The sequence below is a fragment of the Adiantum capillus-veneris genome, chromosome 10 (assembly GCF_014529385.1).
Source record: "Adiantum capillus-veneris isolate H3 chromosome 10, ASM1452938v2, whole genome shotgun sequence".
NCBI lineage: Eukaryota > Viridiplantae > Streptophyta > Polypodiopsida > Polypodiales > Pteridaceae > Adiantum > Adiantum capillus-veneris.
The window spans coordinates 126,022,433-126,041,200 of NC_140940.1; the positions used below are offsets into that span (position 1 = coordinate 126,022,433).

General features: G+C 44.8%; 1 protein-coding gene across 1 annotated transcript in view; it reads right to left on the minus strand.

Moving 5' to 3' along the window:
* LOC147449595 (valine--tRNA ligase, mitochondrial 1-like) overlaps positions 1 to 18,768 on the minus strand; it is a 44,988-nt gene that overhangs the window by 3,434 nt on the left and 22,786 nt on the right. The gene's annotated exons all lie outside the window — the stretch shown is intronic.

An 18,768-nucleotide genomic window follows, 5' to 3' on the forward strand; every position in this document is an offset into this window, starting at 1 on the left:
GCTTGTTCAGAGAGGGCTTTGGACCATTCTCCAGAGTCATGCGGTACGAGGATCAGAGATGCTTGGGTTTGTTTTTGCTCGAGCTGCGTAGACACAGAGAGAGCCTGATGAGAGGAGAGGCTAGCCAGTCTCAGAGGCAGATCACAGACTTCTTTAGAGCTTCCACTGGACACCCGGAGGAGTTACTACCACAGCAGAGCTCGTCGCCTCACACCAGAGGCACACTGATCGACCGAGCGACTGAGCTGGGGAGATCTAGATGCCCACGACTGCGGAGGACTACACAACATCGACGGAGGCTGCATCAGAGGATTCGGATCACTTTGGCCCGACATGCACGACGCCCAGTCAGACTACTGACCATGGAGGAGATTGATGAGATCCGCCAGCGACCGATACTGGATCTCTTGTGATCTAGATATCCCAGCTAGCTGCTTAGTTCACACCTAGCAGTTTAGGATTCCATAGCATTTTATTTTGTCACTCTGACTTTGTATCACATCCACCACATTGTAACTTTCTCGTCTCATAGGTCACTTTGGCCTTTTGAAGACGTTAATATAACATTTCATTTCTCTCTCTCTCTCTCTCTCTCTCTCTCTCTCTCTCTCTCTCTCTCTCTCTCTCTCTCTCTCTCTCTCTCTCTCTCTCTCTCTCTCTCTCTCTCTCTCTCTCTCTCTCTCTCTCTCTCTCTCTCTCTCTCTCTCGCGCGCACGCAAAGGAGCCTCTCCTAAAGAGAGTAATAAGTGCCCTGGAAAGCTAAGTGGAGATAGGATGTCAGTAGCCTTTGATAGATATGCACCTCGACCAAAAGCCTACTCAGCAACTGTAAACCAAGAACCGAAGCCACCAAAAGCCACCAGCGATGACAATGACAGTGAGCAGCTACGAGAAGCTCGGTGTCGGGCAGATGCCCGCCAATTGGTAAAATCTGACAACAAGAGGTAATGGAGGAGCAAAAGGGAGAGAGCAGTTATGGAGAAGATGAGGGAGAAGCGGTGACTAGCATCACCAAGATACTTCATGAGTATGGAACGTTGGGTGACTAAGCACTCCACCGGAGCTGACAAGGAGCTTTCATCCAGAATAGCAAGCAGTCCACTTCTTGTGGCTCCTAAAGACCGTAGCTTGAGAGGGAACTTGTAGGATGCAATGTAGGAGGCTTTGACACAACATCCAGGTGGAAACTCGCTAAAGAAGCTTGGTAGACAGAGTTGAGAGGAGCGCAGCTGGCCAACCCTGAACAAACCAACCGCAAACAAGCAACAACCTAAACCAAAACCAAAACCCACACACACCCGAAAGAAAAGCTTAAGGACTATGTCGTCACATAGTAGCCCACTCCTCAAATAAATATATGGAGATCTCCATGGGCCGACTGCCAAGAACTGAGGTGGCAAGATCTCAGAAAGCGGGACATCTGCCAGAGATGCAAAGCTTGCTAAATAGTCAAAATCCTCAGCAAACTGCAAAGACTTTCTCTCCAGTGCCCCTTGAACAATGTCTACTGTGAGAGGCACCTACAACTGCATCTCTAAGAGATCCAAAGCCGGCTGAACTAGTCTATCCTGGGGCAACTCAAGACCCTCCTGAACTGCCATCGACTGCTCTATCCCTTTGTCTAACTACCCTGGAACCTCCTCTTGATCCTGGTCTAGTAACCTCTCCTCCGGAGATCTCTTTGGGGGTTTCTTTGCCTCTGCCAACCTTTGTCTCACCACCCGAGAATGGCCTCGCTAGCACGCTTCAACCTATGGAGGAGATGCTTCTTTCTCCTCTTGATTCCACACACATGCACGGGCTTTGTCCCGAGGGTCTTTCTCCCTCGTCTTCTACCTCTGATGCACCTTTCGTCGCTATACTACAGCAGCAATCAGTAGAGATGTAGAGGCAACTTGGGGAGTTACGTGCCACGCAGGTCCCATTTTCGCCCGCGACCATGAGCACTTTACCTCTTCAGTTCCATCCCGACCCCTTTAGATGAGCAAAGAAGGGATGTGAGAAGATTGCCATTGACTCATGACTGGCGAAATGGACGGCCTACTTTGATTTGTATCATTTCACTGTTTTTGCCTATTTTGTAGGTGAAATCGAGATGAGATGGTGAGGAATTTGCACATGAATGCAATTGGGAGTAATGACGACTCAAGAATGAACCCGACCACGATTCAAGATAAGAATCATGAATTTTGAATGATGATAATGACTAATGATGAATGATTGAATGAGATGACTGGATATTGTGGTGAGCGCATAAGAGTTCCGGAGGGATGAGATAGCTACACAGGGATCTAGTTGCATCAAGATTTCTGAACCAATGAGATGACTAGACTGAATGATTGAAACAATGTGTTCAATATGAACTAAGTGTTTGATTGTGAACTTTGAAACTGGCATTCCCGGAAATGAATCTGAATTTTGACTGCTCACTCGTGTGCTTGTGTTTGAGTGCAGAATTGAAAGACGAAATGACTACAACATTTTGGCCTTGAGACTCTATGGACATGATTGCAATAAGAATTAGTTAATCCGACATCAGTGAGGTCCGGTGATGCGATTGCTACACACGTTTCCAGGAATCATGGTCCTAGATCTGGATGGATTTTTATGCAATGTGATCTTAATGTGATGTGAATGTTCAGTAACTGCCGCCTTTGTGCAAGTGCTTGATTTGTGTACTTAAGAGTCGGTGTCTACTAAACTGGTATATGGCTTATGTCTCATTTTGCAGGCGTAATCAAGGGCGATTATGATTCTTTCAAGAGGGGGGTATGTCACAAACTGAGGACATGGCGGTCCCAAGAAATACGTTGTTGTGTTGACGTGGCAAAGGAGTACGGAAATCCCGCAAATTGCACAGACATGCTGACGTGGCAACAAAACAAAAATCTTGCATTTTGAGCTAGTGGTGCCACATGGTAGGCTGTACGGATTTTTGTGATTCACGCTGGCAGCTTTTTGGACCTGAAGCATTTGAGTTTACAGCTTTTCATGTGATTGCTTTTGAATTTGAAGGCCATGGGCGTATAAATATGAACCCAGTGCCACTCTTCCACTCAGTTTGGTGACGAGAAACTGAGCAAAGAGGACCCTCAGTCTTTGTACTTTGCTCAAGCATTAAATACCAAAAGGGATGCCAAAGTTTGGGGCCAATACCTCTGGGCATGGAAGTACACCGAGCCGTGTCGAATTCTTTCGACTTGTGATTAAGTTTGTGAAGTGTTTCTACTGATTCTCTCAAGCGTCGTGCTAGATTTCTGACCTGGGGTGTCCAAGTCTGTAACAGGTCCAAGCTCCAAGAGGCTCAACGACGGTGGCAAAGGGTCACGTTGCAGGCGGCTGCAAAGGAGAAACGGGGCGGCAAAGGCAGCACAAGCGACAAGGCAACTGTAACAGACTTGGACGCTCCAAGTCAAGAATCTACCTCGAGAGCACCAAATAACCACTTCAAAACAGTTCACAGTTCACAATTTATTCGGCGGAGTTCCGTGCCTAGAGATATTGGCCCCAAAGACTAGCGCCCCTTTCGGTATTTCTTTTTGTATTAATCTGAGTTAAAAGTACAAGAGTGCGGACAGGCGCTCACACTCAGACTCAACGTCCAGATGCTCTGAGTTGTGAGAGGCCTGCTCACATATTTAAAGATTACAAGGGATGCCAAAAGCAGAGCCCCAAAAGCTAAAAATCAAAAGCTCTCTCTCTCTTTCTCTTTTATGCTTTAATAAAATAAAGCAAAGGCTTCTCTCTCTCTTTATGCTTTAATAAAATAAAGCAAAAAGGGTATCTCTCTCTTGCATCCTTTGCGTACGAAAAGCATCGCCCAAAAGCTGCCAAAATTTCCGCAATCAGCGCCGCAAAACGTGGGCTGCCATGTCAACACTGTACGGTTTTCCGTGATTCATGCCGCAAACACGGGCCTGTCCATACAATACACCCACGTCTTCCATTTCAGTCGGGACCAACAAGCGGGTGTATGTGTGCGTACAGGGCAGCCACGTCACCAGTTTGTGACATACCCACCTCTTGAAAGCATTGTAATCGCCCGAGGGCGATTACGCCTACAAAACACACAGAAGCCATAAATTGTCTTAGCAGACACTGATTGTTAGTACCGACGCACTAGGAACACACATCTAGCACATGTACCAATCGACAATCACATCACACGACATCACATGCCAGATTCAACATTCATTCGGATCTTAGACTATGATGTATCGGCAATGCAGTTAGCAATCGCATCTAGATCCAGTCGGGACCTCAGAGATGCGCGATTGAATAACCCCTACTGCAACCATGTTTATTCGAGATCATTTAGACCAAAATGCTGCAGTCATTTCGTCTATCAGTTCCTGCACTTAAACAAGTCAACAACAAGTCAGTTTCATATTTTCCGGAATTCCATTTCAAAAAGTCATACAACAGAATACTGTCAGCTCTCAGTATCCCTGAAGCTCAAAGAGACATCAGTGACTCTAGTATTCTCAAAATTCAATGCATCTGTTGACAAAGGAGCAGAGTAACTCCCCTCTTGTGTAAACCCACTGCACCAGATCTCCGGCCAAGCTGAATTATGGGTTCCATTTGGAATCGACTATGCTAAACCAAAAGCTTCAAGGTAAAGATTCACATTCCGAGGAATATCTGCTAGGTCTTCCTCCTCCATTCGCTCCGCATCCATCACAAAGTGGGTCTTGAATTTAATCAAGAACCGTCAGTTTGCTTTAATTTCTTTCTTTCTTTCTGTGCCAATTTATGTTCTAGAACAAGTATCTGCTCGTTTTCGTCCAATTTGGGTTGCACCTTTGGCTTCCCATCATCGGCACATCGCCTTCAAAAAGGCTTTAAGAGACTCACATGAAAAACATTGTGAATCCTCTAGTATTTTAGCAGCTTCAATCTAAAGGAGATATCCTTTATCTTTTCGGTAAATCTGGAAAGGTCCACACTATCTAATGCTAAGCTTTCAAAGAAGCCGCTCCTTCCCCTTTTTTCTTTCTCGGGCGTGCCTTCCCATTATATAAGCGCACCCAATCATTCTCCTTCAATTTCAAACCGCGACAATAGCAATTTGCTACCTTTTTCTGTCTTTCCTGAAATTTCTTCAAAGCCTTGTTCCTCGTGAACTAGTCGGCTTCAAAGAAAAATCTTATCTTTCGTGCTAAGGAAGGGTGGAACCTTCGTAGCAAATTCAAGAATCTCAAATGGCACCTTCTCCATCAAAGAGTTAATCGTGTTTCTGTAGGCATATTCCACCAAAGGTAAAAACCTTTCCCAAGTAGTCTTTTGATCCAACAAAGAAGACTTCAACAAATCCAGTACCACTAAATTAGCAATCTCTGATTGCCAGTCAGTCTGCGGGTGGAACGATGACGAGAACTGCAACCGCGTGCCTATGTTCTCCCAAAAAGCCGTCCGAAACAAACTCGTGAACCGGGGGTCCTGTCGGAGACAATCGTCTCAGGCATGCCATGTAATCTGAAGACCTGGGCAATAAACAATCGTGCCCACGCTGTGTTCTTGGGAGATGAAATCCATTGCAGTACTTTCCCAGGGCGGGTAGGTATGGGTAAAAGGCTGTCACAATCCCTGTGCTTTATGCCTGTCAAACTTGACCTTCTAGCAAACCAAGCAATTGCGCACAAACTCGTCCATATCCTTCTTGAGTCTCGGCAAGAGGACGTATCTCTCTACCCCTTTCAAGGTGGTAGCAATGCCGCGGTGACCCGTAAAAGGCAGACAGTGGCATTCTGTTAGAACCTTTTCCCTCAACGGCTGTGTAACGCACAACATGGTTTTCTTCATCACGTAGCCATCCCGAATAGAATAGTCCGCTACTATCTCCCCTTTCTGTATTCAACTGAATACATCTGCAAAATCTGTTCTGTGGCATACTGACCGACCATGTCCTTGAATTTCCTATGATGTATCGCGGAAATAGCCAGAACCAACGGCTTTCGGGACAAAGTATTTGCCACTGATTTCTGCAGTCCCTACACATGGACACTCCGGAAGTAAACCGTGACAAGATGTTTGTCCACCGCATCTGCTTTTTTCCGATAGCTGCTTCCGTGACAAGAAGTAGCGTAAACTCTAATCATATGTGAAAACCGTAAAATCGGCTCCGAGTATGTAATGTCGCCACTGAATAAGAGCATGGATAGCCGCCAAAAGCTCTCTCACAAATTTGTGCTGTCAATTCCGGCCTTGAGAATAATCGGCTCTTGTAGGCAATGACATTGGCCTTCTTGCATTAAGACCGCATCCAGACTACGACCACAAGTATCACAATATACTTCAAACGACTTCTGCAAGTCCGACAAAGCCAAACCAGTCCCGTAGTCAATTTCACTTTCAAAGTCTAAAAGGCAGTCACCTTTGTGGGTCCCCACGAGAAAGGGACTCCTTTTTATGTCAAGATATACAAAGGGGAAGCAACCTCTGCAAACTTCCGAATGAACCGCCTGTAGTACGAACACAGTCCCAAGAAGCTTCTAACTTCATGGACATTCTTCAAATCGGGCCTATCACGGACAGTCTCTATCTTGGCCGGATCCATTTGCACTCTTGCTGCTGACACAATATGTCCCAAAAAGTGTATCTCTGGTAGGAAAAATTCACTTTTCTTCGCATTAATCACTAACTTGTGATCTCATAATGCCTGAAAGACCTGAAGCAAATGATCTCTATGTTCTGCCTCATTCTTGGAGAAAACAATGATATCGTCAAAGAATGTGTCAACAAATAGCCTATACTCTTGAAAAATCCTGTCCATCATCCGATTAAATGTCGCGAGAGCATTGGTTCAGCCAAAAGGCATCACCAAAAACTCAAATAACCCAAAAATTGTCCGAAAGGCTGTCTTGTAGATGTCTCCCAGTGCGATTCGGATCTGATGATATCCACTCTTCAGATCAATCCTGCTAAAACACGAGGATCTCTGTAATCTGTCGAGTATATCATCAATCCTAGGAATCGGAAATCTATTCTCGATGGTGATTTTGTTGAGAGGTCTATAATCGATACACATTCTCCAAGATCCGTCTTTCTTCAAAATCAACAACACTGGAGAGCAATATGGTGAAGTACTAGGCTGGACAAGACCCTTTTCCAAGAGGTCTTTCACTTGGTTCCTAATTCTTCGTTCTATGCTCGGCTCACACGATAAGATGGCCGGTTCGATGGGGTGCTTCCAGGTATCAGATCAATGGTATGATCTTCAGGACGAGCAGGTGGTAACTTGCCTGGCAGGCCCTCTGAGAAACAATCGGCATGAGAGTGGAGAAAATCTTGCGTTCTTTATCAAATTTAGACATATTTGTTCTATCCTCATCGCTCAACTCTTTCATAAAGATCGAGTAAACAAACAGACTAGATTTCATTAATTTAGAAATGGCCGAATCCGATATAATAGGGATAGACTCGCCCTTCAATTTTATATTGAGTACAATGGTTCTGCCCTTCTCTGTAGTCAATGTTACTTTCCTCGCCCGATAGTCGACCACGGCATTGTTCTTGTGGTACCAGGGAATTCCCAAGAGAACATCACAACCTTCCAAAGGCATTATGTAAAAGTCCTCATGCCCCAAATACCCCTGACAATGCAACCGAAGTTTGCCAATGATAGGTGTAATGGCTATGTCCCTGCCGGGTGCCACTAGAACTGCCTCCGCAAGTGGTCCCAGATCTCGAGCCGTGCCGCTAATACCGGTGAGATGAAGTTGTCCTTGGCTCCTCCATCAAAAAAGATCAGGGCCTCTTGGTCTCACTTTGCCCCAAGCTCGGCAAAGTTCTGTACTCTCGTCCAATGTACTGGGATCGGTACCCACGCAATTTGGAACCAGTCCTGTTTTCATCTTGCCTTTTCGTCCACGTTCCTCAGCTGCTCTCAAACTCTTAGGCCTGTTGTCGTCCTTGTCGTTCTGTTCTTTCTATGCCTTTTTAGGGCACTTCGCAGATATGTCCAGTTTTCCTGCATCCAAAGCACTTCCCCTCCCTAATGAAGCGAGCTCCTGAGGAGTAAGCTTGGGTCGTGCATCTTTCTTTTCTGAGTTGCTCTTTCTCTTTCTACTTTCATTTGTCGAAGTCTGTTCATCTCTTTGTGTCAGAGTGAATGGCAAAACCTCGTTTCGCACGACTCATCAACTCCTGAATAGAAGCTGACTTCTGTTCCAAGCAGTGGTCTCGGATCTCTGTAGGTAGACTCAAGGTAAACCGCCCAATCTGTTCCTTGAACAAGATCTTCTTAAATGAAGAGGCGGGTAGAAAAGAGATTCGGAATCTCTCGCAATAAGCGTCCACTGTATCTTTCTTGGTCATCCAAAGATGGTTCCAAGCAGTTCGTATATCACGTTCATACTCTCGAGTCAACCATGAAGAAATAAAAAGCCTCTTGAATTTCAACCATTTAACTGGCGCAGTCATGCTTAATAGAAGCGTGAACCACCAAGTTCGAGCATTCCCCTAAAAGTAAGAGGCAGCTCTCTTAATCTTAGAGTGCTCTGAGTAACGTCCTCCCGCGAAAGCGATGTCAAACTGCTGTAGAAAAGACAAAGCCTTCGAAGCATCTCTATATCCCAAAAACGTGTCAAATTTAATTGACTGTCCACCTTTCTTAAACTCTCGGACTTTCTTGCTTTTGTCTTCGAGAAAGTCATACTGGTTGGTTTTGTAAAAATTCTTCTTCTTTGCATAAAAGTTGCTCTCATTAGAGTCTGAACTGTCTGTAGACGAGTCCTCTATAGAACTGTCACTCACTGGGCGAGATTTAGACTTCTTTGCCTTTTTCTTGCCCTTTCTGAAGCATTGTTTCTTGCTTCGCTTTTTGCCTTTTCGGTCTTCTTTGCTTGAGCCAGATGCGCTAGAAGAACTGCCAGAAGAAGAAGAAGAAGAAGAAGAACTGGGTACTTCTTCAAATCGAACACGCTTCTTCTGTTTCTTTGCCTTTTCAAATGTCGACTGACGACCCAAATAGCTGGGAAGTCAATGCCTTTCTTCTGCTTTTTGCCGTGCTTTTTAGCTTTCTTTTGCGCGTCAAAAAGCTGAGCAATTCACGCATCAACCACCTCTTCTAATTCCTTCTCTGAATATTTCTTGTGAGCAAAAGGTTTCTTGAGAACGGATTTTGGGGGTGGTGGTGTGGTTTTCTGCCACTGCTCGTGCACCGCCTGGAAAGAAGTCTCAGTCATATATTTTGCAAATTTTGGGTCCTTCGTAAAATTGAGCATCATCTTTGTTGCATCGCCGATCAATTGACGACGCTTCATCTCTCGACGCTCCGCCTGAGTAGTCCGAGGTGGGCCATACTACTTGTCGGAATCTTCGTTGTGATCCCTTCCCGCATCTCCGGATGTAGAGGGAGTCGACTGATCTTTGCCTGAAGCCATAGGTGCCGCGGGAAAAAAAATTTGGGATCGGATTTCCCGCAGAAGAGAAATTGGCCGTGCTCTGATACAACTGTAACAGACTTGGACACTCCAAGTCAAGAACCTACCTCGGCAGCACCAAATAACCACTTCAAAACAGTTCACAGTTAACAATTTATTCGGCACTAGCCTGGCGGAGTTCCATGCCTAGAGATATTGGCCCCAAAGACAGGCGCCCCTTTCGGTATTTCTTTTTGTATTAATCTGAGTTCAAAGTACAAGAGTGCGGGTAGGCGCTCACACTCAGAATCTGCGTCCAGATGCTCTAAGTTGTGAGAGGCCTGCTCACATATTTAAAGATTACAAGGGATGCCAAAAGCAGAGTCCCAAAAGCTGAAAATCAAAAGCTCTTTCTCTCTCTTTCTCTTTTATGATTTAATAAAATAAAGCAAAGGCTTCTCTCTCTCTTTATGCTTTAATAAAATAAAGCAAAAGGGTACCTCTCTCTTGCATCCTTTGCGTAGGAAAAGCATTGCCCAAAAGCTACCAAAATTTCCGCAATCAGTGCCGCAAAACGCGGGCTGCCACGTCAGCACTGTACGGTTTTCCGTGATTCGCGCCGCAAAATGCGGGCCTGTCCGTACAATACAACCACGTCATCCATTTCATTTGGGACCGGCGGGCGGGTGTATGTGTGTGTGTTGGGCAGCCACGTCACCAGTTTGTGACAACACCTGCACGCTGATGGCCACAAGGGTTGATTGTCACAAATTGATGACGTGGCATGACTCTAATAAAGTTGTCCCAACTTATGGCCAAGGGACGAGGGGCCCAAGGGACACAAAGACCATTAAAAATTGAGTAAAGGCTTGCTAACGTGGCAGCTGTACGGACGCCGCAAATCGCGCTGGCTGCTGACGTGGCTGTACGGATTTCCGCAGATTGAGTTGGCTACTAACGTGGCTGTACATATTCCCGCAGATCGCGCTGACAATGCTGACGTGACTGCACAGATTTTCGTAGGCTACGCTAGCTGCTGTTTTTTGGCTGGCAGCTTTTGGGACAATTTGCTTTTGAGATTACCTGCTTTCGGGGCTCTGTTTTTAGCAACCCTTGTAAATTTTTATAAGTGACCCAAAGGGCTCACTCTGCAGAGGATCTGGACGCAGAGTCTGAGAGCGAGCACCCTCGGGCCAGTTGTACTTTGCTCAAAGATTAATATAAAAGAAATACCGAAAGGGGCGTCAGTCTTTGGGGCCAGTATCTCTTGGCATGGAACTACGCCAAGCCATGTCGACTCTCTTTTGAAGTATTTTGAAGTGAATCTCTACTGTGTGTTAGGAAATAAGACGTAGCTAAATAGATAATTGAGTAGATTACTTAATGGAGAGAGACAGATTTATATACACGAGATTATAGAGTAAAGAGAGAGAGAGAGAGAGAGAGAGTACACACGATATACGTGGTTCACCCAATGTGGGCTACGTCCACGGGAAAGCAACCACTCAATGGCTTTAGTACTTCAAAACAAGAAGTAGTTTACAAAGGGATTATACCCTTAATGGAGCTCCCGCCTTGCTTCACTCTCACCACCACACTCACCTTGTTGCATTAACTTCACACTATGAAATGTGTGTAGAAATGGCCTCCTTTTATAGGCCAAAAGGGCTACCCTCTCTTATGAGAGACAGCCATGTGTAGCCGCCCTTGTGCGAATAAGTCCAAATCGGACCCTCCAATCCGCCCATGTGTGGCCGCCCTTGAGAAGGCAAGTCCGCTTTTGAATTCGGCCACCGGCCACCGGCCATTGACTTCCGACCACCGGCCACCGGCCATTGACTACCGGCCACCGGCCAACCGACCGATTGTTTTCCGACCACTTTTCGGCCGCCGTCCGGCCATAATATTCCGGCGAAAAAGAATATTCCGGCGAAAAAGGGCGCCTCCGTCCCCGAGGCCTTTAAAGTTGCCCCTGATTCTTGTCCGTGAAAATTTTGGTTTCCGGTGAGTGATTTTCCTTCACGCACGATGGCTTCTCCTCATAATGGGGGCCTTACAAATGTGCGCTTTTACCACAGAAAATTACAAGGATAAATCAGGCTCCATACTTAACAATCTCCCACTTGGAGACTGATCTCCAAACCAAACCTGTGACTGCTTTCCATTCTGGCTTCTTATCCTTGAATGCCGATTGAAGATAAGCAAAAGCTCAACTTCTCCTTGTTGACCACCTTTGTAAACATGTCTACAGGATTTTCACTTGTATGCACCTTTCCTAGCTTTAGTTGTCCCTCTTCCAAAAGAGTGCGTATGAAGTGATATCTCACCTCAATGTGCTTTGTCCTTGAATGAAAGGCTGAGTTCTTCGCAAGATGGATAGCGCCTTGGCTATCACTGTACAAGACACAATTGTCTTGTTTGAATCCAAGCTCTTCTAAGAATCTGTGAAGCCACAGAATTTCTTTGCTTGCCTCCGTCATTGCTACATACTCTGCTTCCGTGGTAGAAAGTGAAACCACTTTCTACAGCTTTGAAGCCCAGCTTACTGTTGTGCCTCTAACCGTGAACACATAGCCAGTAGTGCTCCTTCGAGTATCTTTGTCACCTACCATATCTGCATCAGCATACCCTTCTAGAAAAATATCAGTTCCTCCAAAATACAAAGCATTTGTTGTTGTCCCTTTTAGATACGTAAGTATCCACTTCACAGCTTGCCAATGCTCTTTACCTAGGTTGTCCATGAACCTACTCACAACTCCCACTGCATGTGCAATGTCTGGCCTTGTCCAGACCATAGCATACATTAGAGAACCTACCGCTGCAGCATATGGAACTTTAGACATATAGGCTATCTCCTCTTGTGTCTTTGGACACATATCCTTCGTTAGTTTAAAATGACCAGCCAAAGGTGTAGAAACTGGTTTTGCATTTTGCATTGCAAACCTTTCTAGTACCTTCTTGATGTAATCTTCTTGAGATAGCTTTATTGTCTTCTTCGTCCTGTCCCTTGATATTTTCATACCAAGTATCCTCTTTGCAGCACCTAAATCTTTCATTAAAAAAGATTTGGACAGCTCCTCTTTTAGGTCTTTGATGTCCTGCATGTTAGCACTTGCAATCAACATGTCATAAACATACAACATTAGGATGATGAATTTCCAATCTCCCAAATTCTCCGTGTAGACGCAGTGATCCGAGTTGCATCTTGTGAATCCATGATCCAACATCCATCGATCAAACTTCAAGTACCATTGTCTTTATGCTTGCTTTAAACCATACAAGCTCTTCTTTAATCTGCAAACCATTTTCTCTTTACCTTTTACTTCATACCCCTTTGGTTGAAGCATGTAGATTTCCTCCTCTAAGTCACCGTGAGGGAATGCCGTATTTACATCCATTTGCTCGAGATTTAGATCATGAGCAGCCACAAGGCTTAAGACAAGCCTAATTGAGTTCAGTTTTACAACAGGAGAAAATATTTCATTGAAGTCAATACCTTTCTTTTGAGAAAAACCTTTTACCACAAGCCTAGACTTGTACCTTTTCTTCCCACCTTCTTCTTCCTTTAGCTTGTACACCCATTTGTTTTGAAGTGCCCGCTTACCTTTAGGCAACTCAACCAACTCCCATGTTTGGTTGCGATGTAGTGAGTCCATCTCCACTTGCATGCTCTTCGTCCATTCTTCTTTGGATTCATGTTGCATAGCTTCTTCGTATGATTCCGGCTCTCCAGAATCTGAGATCAAGAGATGGTTGAAGGAAGGAACAAACCTTTCTGGAGGTCTACTTGCTCTTGTAGATCTTCGGGGAATAGGTTGAGGCTCCTCATTTGGTTGACGTTGTTGCACATTGTCACCGTTTGCAGTCCTTGAGTCTTCACCGTCCTCAAGCTCCATGTAATCATCACATGTTTCTTTTGTTTGTTTTCTTTCCAAGTAATCTTTGTACATATTTTGTTTGTTAAAAATTACATCCCTACTCCTTAAGATTTTACCATCTTCAGGATTCCATAGGCGATACCCAAAGTCTCCTTCTCCATAGCCAATGAAGAAACACTTTTTGGACTTTGCATCTAACTTTGATCTTAGGCTTCTATCTATGTGCATGAAAGCCTCACACCCAAACACTTTGAGAAATGCATAATTCACCGGTTTACCTGTCCATGCCTCTTTTGGAACTCCCCCATCCAATGCCGTTGAGGGTGACCGATTGATTAAGTACACAGACGTACTTACAGCTTCCGCCCAAAGCTCAAGCGGTAGGCCTGCATGTAGCCGCATGCTTCGTGCTCGTTCCATGATTGTCTTGTTCATCCTTTCCGAAATCCCATTTTGTTTAGGTGTCCTTGGGGTTGTCCTTTGCCTCCGAATGCCATTGCTAGCACAAAAGCTTTCAAAAGCTTGGCTGCAATATTCGCCTCCATTGTCGGATCTCAGGCATTTAACCTTGGTACCTGTTTCATTCTCCACAAAGGCTTTCCACCTTTGAAATATGGAAAATACATCGGATTTATTCTTCATGACATAAACCCATGTTTTTCTAGTCGCATCGTCTATGAATGTTACATAGTACAATGAGCCACCAAGCGATGGTATACTTGCAAGACCCCAAACATCAGAATGAACCAACTCAAGTTTTTAATTTTTTCTTTCATTTCTTGATTTTTGAAATTTTACCCTCTTTTGTTTACCATAAACACAATCTTCACAGAACTCTAAGTCCACTTCTTTCAAACCTGGTAGAAGCTTCTTTGTTTGAAGGATTTGCATTCCTTCGGCACTCATATGCCCAAGTCGGTAGTGCCACACCGCACTGTCAACTTTTGTAGTTGCTGCACAAGCTGAAGGTTGCGTGCTATCAGTACACAAGTAAACTGTACCGACTTTTCACCCTTGGCAACCACCAAAGATCCCTTTGAGATCTTCCACCGTTTGTTTCCGAATGCAATGTTGTGACCTTCATCGTCCAATTGTCCTGTAGAGATCAAATTTTTGCGAAGAGAAGGAACATGCCTAACATCTTTAAGCTTCCATTCATTTCCGTTAGCAGTTTTGACAAAAACTGTACCTTTGCCGACAATCTCACAAGCTTCATCATCTCCCAAGTATACATATCCAAAATTACCTTTGGTGTAGTCTTGGAAATGTTGCTTGTGTGGTGTCGCATGGAATGAAGCCCCGGAATCTACTATCCAGGAATTAGACACATTGTCTAATGAGAGAATTAGAGCATCTTGCTCTACTTTACCTGCCACATTGGCCTCCGATGTTGGCTTGTTGTCTTGAGACTCTGTCTCCTTCTTCTTCTTGGACCAACAATCCTTCTTGACGTGGCCCTTCTTGCCGCAGTTCCAACATTCAAGAACTGACTTTGTGCGTGACTTGCTCCGCCTTGAGCGATCACGACCCTTTTAGTTTTTAAACCTCTCCTTAAGCCTTCCTCTTGTTTCCATTGATAGTGCAGCACTTGATGATTCTCCTGTGCTTCTCCTTCGCATTTCCTCGCTTAGGAGAACACCCACAACATCATCAAACTTAAGAGTATTTGTGCCAGAGATAGAATTACTTACAGCCATCACAAGGCTGTCCCAACTATCCGGTAGAGATGATAGTATAAGGAGAGCTCGCACTTCGTCATCGAAATTGATTTTCACTGATCGAAGTTGACTTATGTTTGTGTTAAAGTCATTTAGGTGTTCTGCAACTGAACCATTCTCTGCCATCTTTACATTGAACAAGCGCTTCATAAGAAATACCTTATTGAATGCCGATGGTTTCTCGTAGAAGTCGTCAAGTGACTTCATCAAGTCCTCCGTGGTCTTCATCTCCGAAACATTGAAGGCCACCGTTGACGCCAAGCTTAACCGGATTGTTCCCAGTGCCTTTCGATCAAGGACAATCCATGCTTCATCTGCCATTGTTGCGGGCTTCTTCGCAAGACCGCCTAGTGGCAAATAGAGGTCCTTCTGGTAGAGATAGTCTTCAATCTGCATCTTCCAATGTTGGTAGTTTTTGCCGTTGAACTTCTCAATCTTGAGCTTCCCTTCCTCCGCCATAACTCCCACTCAATTCAAGGAATCCTTTCCTTGAGATAATTTAGCTACGAGCAAACCTTGCTCTGATACCGGTTGTTAGGAAATAAGACGTAGCTAAATAGATAATTGAGTAGATTACTTAATGGAGAGAGACAGATTTATATACATGAGATTATAGAGTAGAGAGAGAGAGAGAGAGTACACACGATATACGTGGTTCACCCAATGTGGGCTACGTCCACGGGAAAGCAGCCACTCAATGGCTTTAGTACTTTAAAACAAGAAGTAATTTACAAAGGGATTATACCCTTAATGGAGCTTCCGCCTTGCTTCACTCTCACCACCTCACACTCACCTTGTTGCATCAACTTCACACTATGAAATGTGTGTAGAAATGGCCTCCTTTTATAGGCCAAAAGGCCTGCCCTCTCTTATGAGAGACAGCCATGTGTAGCCGCCCTTGTGCGAATAAGTCCAAATCGGACCCTCCAATCCGCCCATGTGTGGCCGCCCTTGAGAAGACAAGTCCGCTTTTGAATTCGGCCACCGGCCACCGGCCATTGACTACCGGCCAACCGATCGATTGTTTTCCGACCACTTTCCGGCCGCCGTCCGGCCATAATATTCCGTCGAAAAAGAATATTCCGGCGGGAAAAAAAAAGTCTCGGGGGCCTTTAAAGTTGCCCCTGATTCTTGTCCGTGAAAATTTTGGTTTCCGGTGAGTGATTTTCCTTCACGCACGATGGCTTCTCCGCATAATGGGGGCCTTACAAATGTACGCTTTTACCACAGAAAATTACAAGGGTAAATCAAGCTCCATACTTAACACTGTGTCACGGTAGAATCTTGACTTGGGGTGTCCAAGTTTGTTACAGTGGTATCAGAGCACGGTTGATTTCTCTTCTATCGAGAAATCCGATCCCTTTTCTCGCAACACTGATGGATTCAAAAAAGAATCAATCAACTTCTTTTGCAACCGCTGAGGCGGAAGGAGACAATGCCGAAGATTTAAATGAATTAATAGAAGATGAGTACGGGGAACCTCGGCCTACACAGTATGAACTTTTGGAGATGCAACATCAACAACAAGTTGACGAGGCACAAAGAAAATGCTTCAGTTTGCTAAAGATCCCTAGTTTGCAAAATTTTTGTCTCAACACTCCATGACTGAAGTGCATACTCAGTGGCAAAAAGCCATCGAGCCACCAATTAAACCGGCAATCAAGTACCTCCTTCTTTGAGGATGTTTACAGCAGAACAAGAACTTCAAGAGGTGGTTCAGACCCAGATTAGTCAGCTTTTGGACACGAAGAATCAATTGAAAAAGCAATTAAAGAAGCGCAAGAAGGAGACTGACTACCCTGGTCATTTGGGCCATCAATCTTCTTTTGCATTAGCAAGAAAGCAAAACAAGCGTGTGCGTTTTGAAGGACTACCCAGTTCTTCTTCTTCCTCTTCTTTTGACAATTCTTCTAGCTCTTCCAACTCGAGCGAGGAGGACAGAAAGGGCAAAAAGCGAAGCAAAAAGCAAAGCTTTGGAAAGAGCAAGAAAAAGGAAAAGAAACTTAGATTCCGACCAGTTTCTGATAGCTCTACGGAGGAGTCATTGTCACAAGACGAGCACCACGTGCCAATAGAAAAGAACAGACTGAACAAACTTTTAGCACTTCAATAACAACTGAACTGAAAGAGAGAGACGACACGCGACACAAAGTGGCAGAATTCCACCCCAGAGAGTATTAGCCCCAAACCTTGGCGCCTTTTTCGGTATTTCTTTATATTGCATCATCAAAGTACAAGCCAGTACTCCATCCTCTACACTTTCGTCCAGAAGCATGCCAGAGAATGAGCCCATGGCCTCATATTTAAAGGCCCTAGGCTCAAAAGCAGTTACATGAAAAACCTTAAACTCAAAAGCATCTGGTATAAAACCATCTTGTCCAAAAATTGTTCACACAAATTACAAAAATCCATACAGTGCCACGTCAACACCTATCAACGCAAATCACAGAAAACCGTACACTTTGTCTCGTCAACAGTCAACGTGAAACATGGAATTCCGTACAGTCTGCCACGTCAACAAGCCAGCGTGAAATCCGAAGTTCCGTACAGTTTGCCACGTCATCTTCTATTGCTTCTGCTTCTTAGGGTTTACATCCCTCGACTGGTGATCTGCACATTACGGAAATCCGTACAATGCCATATCAGCACCTGTCAACGCAAATCACGGAAATCCGTATTGTCTGCCACGTTAGCAGTCAGCATGAAATGCTAAATTCCATACAGTCTGCCACGTCAGCAAGCCAACGCAAAATCCAAAGTTCTGTACAGATTTCCACGTCATCTTCTTCTATTGCTTCTGCTTCTTAGGGTTTAGGCCCCTCGGCCGGTGATCTGCACAGTGGCTCCGTTCTTCAATGGCTTGACACGTCAGCAGTTTGTGACAGTCATCCTCTGACCGTTCGGACTTAATCACAGATCAGTGAGGTCCGGAATGGATCTAGATGCGATTACTAAATACATTGATAGCAGTCATGGTCTGAGATTTGGAATGATTTTTTTTCTGTGATTTGTCAAGTGATGTCCTGTGATGTGACTATCGTTTTGTACAAGTGCTAGATGTGTCGTGTCTAGTGCGTTAGTACTAACAATCAGTGTCTACTAAGACAGTTTATGGCCTCTGTCTGTTTTGCAAGCGTAATCTAGGGCGATTATAATTCTTTCAAGAGGGGGATATGTCACAAACTGATGACGTGGCATGACCCTAATAAAGTTGTCTCAACTTATGGCCAAGGAACAAGGGACCCAAGGAACACAAAGACCATAAACATTTGCGTAAAGGCCTGCTCACGTGGCAGTTGTATGGACGCCACAGATCACGCTGGCTGTTGACATGGCTGTACGAATTTCCGCAGATCACGCTGACAATACTGACGTGGCTGTCCGGATTTTGCAGGTTGCGTTGGCTGCTTTTTTGGTTGGGACAATTTGCTTTTGAGATTGCCTTCTTTTGGGGCTCTAGTTTTAGCAACCCTTGTAACTCTTTATAAGTGACCCAAGGGGCTCACTCTACAGAGGATCTGAACACAGAGTCTGAGAGCGAGCACCTGCGGGCCGGTTGTACTTTTCTCAGATTAATATAAACGTCGGGTCGTGTCGACTCTCTTTTGAAGTATTTTGAAATGAATCTCTACTGTATCGTGGTAGAATCTTGACTTGGGGTGTCTAAGTTTGTTACATTGATGACAGCAGATTGGGGTTTCTGCCTTAGGGTTAGTCTGCAAGCAAGCTTAGGGTTAGGATTTCACCATGGTCTCTTCTTCTTCCTCTTCCTCTTCCTCTTCCTCTTCTTCTTCTTTGTACAAAACA